The sequence below is a fragment of the Eulemur rufifrons genome, chromosome 14 (genome assembly GCF_041146395.1).
Source record: "Eulemur rufifrons isolate Redbay chromosome 14, OSU_ERuf_1, whole genome shotgun sequence".
NCBI classification, from domain to species: domain Eukaryota; kingdom Metazoa; phylum Chordata; class Mammalia; order Primates; family Lemuridae; genus Eulemur; species Eulemur rufifrons.
The window spans coordinates 20,985,091-20,992,293 of record NC_090996.1 but is presented as its reverse complement, the minus strand read 5'-3'; positions in this window follow the sequence as shown (position 1 = coordinate 20,992,293).

Below are 7,203 nucleotides of genomic sequence, written 5' to 3'. Positions count from 1 at the left end.
AGGCTCTGGCTGGAATGGAAATTCAGGTGTCTGACCTCAAAGCCTGTGCTCTGTATCACTGCACTGGCGACCTCTGCTGAGCTACTGTGAAATATAGATAAATGGATGGATTCAGCCATTCATTCAATCAGCAGCTAGCATGACCTTTCACAGCCCTGCCTGGTGAACAAGAGGGATAAGGTCCCTGTCTTCCTAGGGCTTAGAGATTCCTGTGCTTTAGATGTCAGACAATACAGCCTAGAAGGACGCCTTGCTCTGGCCGTAACTGTCCTCGCTCCAGGCAGACCTCACTGATTCAGTTCAGGGAAGGAACGCAGGGTCCCTGAAGACAGGGCCCACTGTTTGCAATTTTGGCTCATTCATTTCTCCTTCATCCTTGTGTAAAAATCCCTGCAGATTTGAGGGTTGCACAGCCCACCTCCGTCACGTTCTCCCCCTCTTCTCTGTCATCCTCGGTCCTTCTGGGCACACCCCACCATGTTTCGCTGAAGATGTGGTAGTGGACCCATGGCCTTCATCTCCACCCCAAATCCTGCCACGGTCATTGGTGTCTTCAGTGTCCACAGGGACAGCCAGCCAGCACGCCAGCCTCTCAGTGCGGAAAACCTTGTCCTCCACACCACCAGTGCATGGCCGGGCCCCGGACCTCGTTGTGCTCTGAATCACTTTACCTCCAACATCCGTTTCTCTGACGGCAGCCTCCTCCCCTTGCAGCTGTTTCACCCCTCCTTCTGATCTACACGACGCCTTCACCCCTCAATCGCTCTCCCAGTCTCACGGACTCAACTCTGGCACAATCAGCGCTGCAGAGGTCCCCGCGGGGCCGGGCTGAGGGCAGCCTCCAGCCGAGACCCTTCTCCACTTCGCTCCTTTTCCTGTCCCAACTTGTCTCCCTCACTCCCCTCCTGGAGGGTGTCCCCAACACACCACTGGAACAAGAATCCCTTCTCAGGCTCGCTGTTGCGGTCCTAATCTAAGATACTCTCTAGCCCCATTTCCATCAAGCTGTAGTCACAGAAAACCCAACTGCCTCAAGACACAAAAGCTTCTTTTGGAGATACGTTATGTCATAAAGTCTTTGGTTTACTCTGTTGCTCCCTCAAGCTCAGCTGTTCCAACACCCCCAGACTGGCAAAGCAGTCCTAAGTTACAACAAAAGCAATTGCTCGCCACTTCAGAAACGAACCCAAGCTACCGAGGGCTTATATTTTGTACTTTCTGCTTTATATTGTGTACATTGTCTCTTTGTTTTGGAATGTACCTTGTGTGGTATTTACTGTGCTTGGATTGATAGCCATTTCTCAAGCAATAAATTCGACTTGCCTAGAGTGTAAAGTACAGACGAATGGGAATTAATTTTTTGTGTGCATGGTGATAAAAATAATATACATTGTAGGAATTTTGTAAAATTCAGAAAAATATAAATAAAAAATTCAAAACAGAGCATCTCTGTTAACATTTTGTCACATTTCCTCCAGTGTTTTTTCTGCACACCCTCCCGCCCCTGCCCCCTGCCCCCTGCCCCAGGCCTATATGTCTGGCAGGAGCCCATGTTGGAATATTAACATGTTTTTCCCCTCCAGAGCTTCCTTTTCCTCTGATGGCCCGTCTCCCATTCAAGCGAGGCTGCTCTGAATTTATTGCCTCAGCAAAGGGATGAGGAAGCAGAAAGCAAAAATGAAGCTTCTTCTGGCTTTCTGAGTTTTCAAAGAACTCAGGGTAGGAACCTAGATTTGAAACCATCAGTAATGAGACTAGAAAAGATCCCCAGACTTGGAGAGGAAGGAGGACAAAGAGAAACAAGGAGAAGATGCTGGAAGTCTCTAAGAAAGGGGGACCCACGCCTGCAGCCCCCTCTCCCAAGACAGGACGTCACATAGGTCTGTGGGATCCAAGAGCAGAGGGGATCTGCGGCTCGCTTCCCGGACGGAGCCTGGGAAGGCAGTGAGACGCCAGGGGGGAGCAGCCACGTGCTGTGTCCGGCAGAGAGGTGGTATTAGGTCCCCACTGTCCAGTGTGATATGCAGGTGGGCGGATGTCTACCACATGCCTGAGTGCCCACAAGTGGCTTGGAAGAGAGAGAGAGAGACAGAGAGAGACAGACAAATAGCGAGAGAGAGAGAGAACACGTGTTCTCAAAACAGAGAGAAAGAGAACATGCACTCTCCAGAGACGGGGAGAGAGAGAGAACATGTGTGCTCCAAATAGAGACAGAGAGAGAGAGAGAGAGAGACATATATACAGAGATTTCAGAGGACAAAGAGGGACCATGCAGCAGAGACCCTTGAGGACAAGAGGCAAGACCTGGTGAGACCACGGGCATCTCAGAGAGTGACAGCTGGGACAGACAGCGGCGGTGGCGAGACCCGAGTGCCCTCTTGCCTGCTGGCACTATGCAAGCTCCACGGAACTTAAACCCACCCTGGAGAAAGGCTGGGAGAAGCCAGACGGGACCGAATTTCTTCCACCTGGCACAAAGGGAGCTTAAAATAAAAGTTAAATTTTATAAAGTTTTATAGAACTTTATAAAGTTTATAAATTTTATAAAGTTATGCAGAAATAAAATTCCATTGCTTCCCCACACCTTGGAGTGTGCTCTTCAGCGTGCTGCGGTTCCTAGATAAATATACATACATCGATAGCTGTTCTCTGTTCTAGCAACAGAATGGAGAAATGGAAATAGAAACAGGAAAAATATTCCAATCATAATAGCACTAAAAAGAAGATGCTTGGGATTAAATTTAGCTAGAAAGGCACAGGACCTACATAAAGAAAACTATAAAATCTTATGAAGGACATAAAACAAAATGTGAACAAATGAAAAGATATATTCCTGTGTGGCAAGACTTAGTATCACTAAAATGTCAATTCTCCCCAAATTAAAATATAAGTATAATGAAATTCTTTTTTTTTTTTTTGAGACAGAGTCTCTCTCTGTTGTCCGGGCTAGAGTGCCACGGCATCAGCCTAGCTCACAGCAACCTCAAACTCCTGGGCTCAAGCCATCCTCTTGTCTCAGCCTCCGGAGTAGCTGGGACTACAGGTGCACATCAGGATGCCCAGCTAATTTTTCTATTTTTAGTAGAGATGGGGTCTCACTCTTGCTCGATGCTGGTCTCGAACTCCTGAACTTGAGCCATCCTCCCACCTCGGCCTCCCAGAGTGTTAGGATTACAGGCATAAGCCACTGCACCCAACCATGAAATTCTTTTTAAACCAAGGTTTTTAAAATTGGCTAAAATAAAGATCATATGCAAGAATAAATGCATGAGGACAGTCAAGAAAAGTGTGAAAATGAATAAAAATGGGAAGGGGGCTTTCCTTCAGAACATACTGTAAAACCACAATATCAATATAATTTCAGCACAGGAATTGACCAATAAATATATCAGTTGGATTAAACAGAGAATCCAGAAATATATATCAGTATATGTGAGACTTATTAAATGACAAAGATATTTTAATTCATTTGAATATTTGATAAATGCCTTGGCATAACTGTCCAACAGGCAGAAAGTAAACCTCTTTTTTTAAAATGTCCTATATGTATTAGTTGTCTATTGCCGCATAGCAAAGTATTCCCCAAATCACCGGCTTACAACAGCAGTTATTCTCCCACAGCTGCTGTGGGTCAGGAATCTGCGCTTGGCTTAGCAGGGGCCCCTGCTTCAGGGCTCACAAAGCTGCAGTCAAAGAGTCTGCCGGGGCTGTGGGCATCTTAAGGGTTGACTAGGGAAGGACTCACTTCCAAGTTCATGGTCATGGTTCTTGGCAGGATTTAGTTCCTCACGGGCTATTGGACTAAGGGTCTCAGGTCCTTAAGAGGTGTTGGTTGGAGGGTGCCCTTGGGGGTATAATGGGAAGGAAGAGAGAGAGAGAGAGAGAGAGAGACAGACAGACAGACAGAAAGATGCTAGCAAGATGGAAGTCACACTCTTTTGTAATCTAATCTTAGAAATGACATCACATTACCTTTGCTATATTCCATTTGGTAGAAGCAAGTCCGTTCCAGCTTCTACTCACGGGGAAAGGACGACACAAGGTCATGAACACCAGTAGGTGGGACTCACTGGGGCGGTCTTAGGAGCCTGCCTTCCACCATACACAGAGTCAAGGTAAACGGGAACCAATAAGACAATAAAATTCTCAGAGGATGAGGTTCCTTATGCCCCATTTCAAGAGCAACCTCTACCCTGACTTCTAACACCATAGATTAGTTTTGTCTGGTTTTGATCTTCATATAAATGGAGTAATACATATGTACTCTTCTGCGTCTGGCTTCTCTTTTTCAGTATTACTTCTGTGAGATTATTCCTGTCATCAAGTGTAGTTGCAGCTCATTCTCATTGCTGAATAGCATTACATTGTATGAATTATGCCACAATTCAGTTCTCCATTCTAATGTTGATGGGCATTAGTTTTTTTCCCACCGGTTTTTGACTTTTATGAATAGTTCTATGAATATTCTCATATTTGTCTTTTTGAACATGTCTATGCATTTCTGTTGGGTATATATTAATACTTATGAGTAGAATTTCTGGGTCATAGGATATATGTACATCCAGCTTCAGTAAATCTTGCTAATTTTCCAAACTGTTGTACCAGATTACATTTGGTGGTGGTAGTGAGGTATTTCTTACACAATACAGAAAACACAGAAGTTATAAAAGAAAAAATTGGCCAGGCCCAGTGGCTCACACCTGTAATCCCAGCACTTTGGGAGGCTGAGGTGGGAGGATCGCTTGAGCCCAGGAGATTGAGGTTGCTGTGAGCTATGATCACACCACTGCACTCCAGCCTAGATGATAGAGTGAGACCCTGTCTCAAAAAAAGAAAGGAAAGAAGGAAAGAAAGAAAGAAAGAACCCACCCCAAATATATATGAAATACACAAGAAATAAAAACTTTAGAATAGACACCATAGACAAACATCAGATTAGAAAAATATTGGTGACACAGAAGATAAAGGACTAACATCTATTATATATAAACTGGTCCTATAAATTGGCAAGAAAAAGACAAACAACCAAAAAATATGCAAAAGCTAAGAATAGGCTCTTACATAAGATCAACTCCAAACATGTGAACATGTGCTCAAAATCACTAGCAGTCAGAGAAATGTAAAAACAAGATTTAAAAAGTAACAGCAAGTATATCACTTTATGCCCATAAATTTGCAAAAATTAAAAAGAGGGCTACAGGAATGGCAGAGTATTGATAACAGCCGAAGCTGAGTGGTGAGTATTTGGGGGTTCATCACACCATTCTATTTGCTTTCAAAATGTTTGAAAACAGCCATAATAAAAAGAAAAAGAAACCCAAGCAAACAAACAGGCAAACAACAAGAAGGCTAAGCCGACTGCAGTCAAGAGTGTGGGGAAGGCACATTCTCATGTAGTGCTGGTGGAAATGTAAATTGTTACAGACTTCTTTGAGTGCAATCTGGTAACAAGTGTTAAAAATAAAAAATACATAACTTCTTTGACCCTGAAAACCCACTCTTGGGGAATCTTTCCCATAGAAATAAAAGTACCAGGTTTATAACGGTAAAGGTACAAGCATGCTTACCTGCAGCATTGCCCTCAGTGCCAAACAAGCAGAAACAATGAACTTAACCTTCAGTTGAGAAACAGCTGTTTGAATTGCAGAACACGTGCACTTTGGAGTATTATGCAGCCACTAAAAATAATAAATTAGAGTACATTCATTACTGGGAAGGATTTCTATGATTCACGTCGAGAAGAACAAGATGCAGGAAACACCATTATAGGAACCTATTTTTGTGAAACTATGTATACATGTTTTTAAATTATTTTTCATGAGCATAGAGAAAAATACAGAATGTAAATACTGGTTTGTTTGATTTTAATTAATTAATGTAAGTTTTAGAGACAGGGTCTCACTCTGTCGCCCAGGCTGGAGTGCATGCCGGGTGGTTAACGAGGGTTTTGTGGTAGGCTGGAGGGGAGATGTTATATGAACGAAGGGGTAACATCTACTACAAAATAGAAATAGGACAGCTACTAAAAAAAGCTACTCAAAAAAAGAAAAAGTACCCTCATTATGTATCTATCCCGTTTATGTAAAATTAGATGTATACATGTGGCATGTGTGTATGCATTAATGTGCAAATAATGCCCTCCATCACATGAAATAGCTGTTTATATCACTACGTGGAGCAGGTTTAGTTCCTGTGTTTCCACACTCTGCCAGCTCCCCGCAGAAAAAATTCAGCCCACTAGAATGCCTTTGCAAACAAAGTAGGTGGACACAGCGCAGGCCAACATAAAACAAAAAAACAAAAAGTAGGAGTCTTCCTTTCATCCTCTCAGTATAAAAATAGTCACTGTTGAAAAAATACGCAAGACCTCGTCCTTGCTTCCCATACACGGTTTACTTAATCTGTTAAGTAACTTGCAAGGAAGGTTTTAAGTCCCCATTTTACAGATGAGCAAATGAAGTTTGAGACAGGTGAGGTCCTTGGCCCAAGTTTACAACACCAGTAAGTAATTAGAGAGTGATTCAGACCTAGCCCTGTTTGACGCCGGAGTTTTTAGCTTAATCTATACCCTTTCCCCCATTTTCCCCTGGTTACATTTTTCCAAGGACTCACCTCCTCTCCATCAGGGTGGCAGGACCTAGGGAGCCGATATTAACGTTTAGACCCCAAATAAAAGAGCCACTGAGGCAGCCGGGCCTGTTCCCCGGGGAAGAGGCGCCCTGGGTGCTCCGCTGGGCCCTGCTGATTCACTGGCAGACCACACTAGGGTTCAAGGCCAAAACCTCAGTTGGGGTTCCTTCGCCCAACCTTGCGTCCTGTCTCTGCCCTGGGGACCTTGTGGCCTCATACCTCCTCCGGGGACTCTCTCACGCACAGAATCAGCGCTCAGTGGCTTCTCCGTCTCCTCCCACCCGGTGAGTGCCGGGTTAGGGTTTGAGAAGCAAAGTTCTAGGAGGAACCTTCCGCTTTCGCCTCACGGGCGCCCTCTAGCGGCAACATTTCGAACGGCAGGCTTCGAAAAGCGAGCAAACTAACCCAGGAGCAAACTAACCCAGGATGTCAGAAGTCTTGGTTACCCACCGAGTGAGGAGGCAGGGAAGAAAAGGATAGTGACACGGAGGAGGCACGAAGGAGGCTCCTGGGGGATCTGACCATGTTGTCTTTCTTGATATGGATGCTGAGTGCACGGGCACTTTGCGTAGA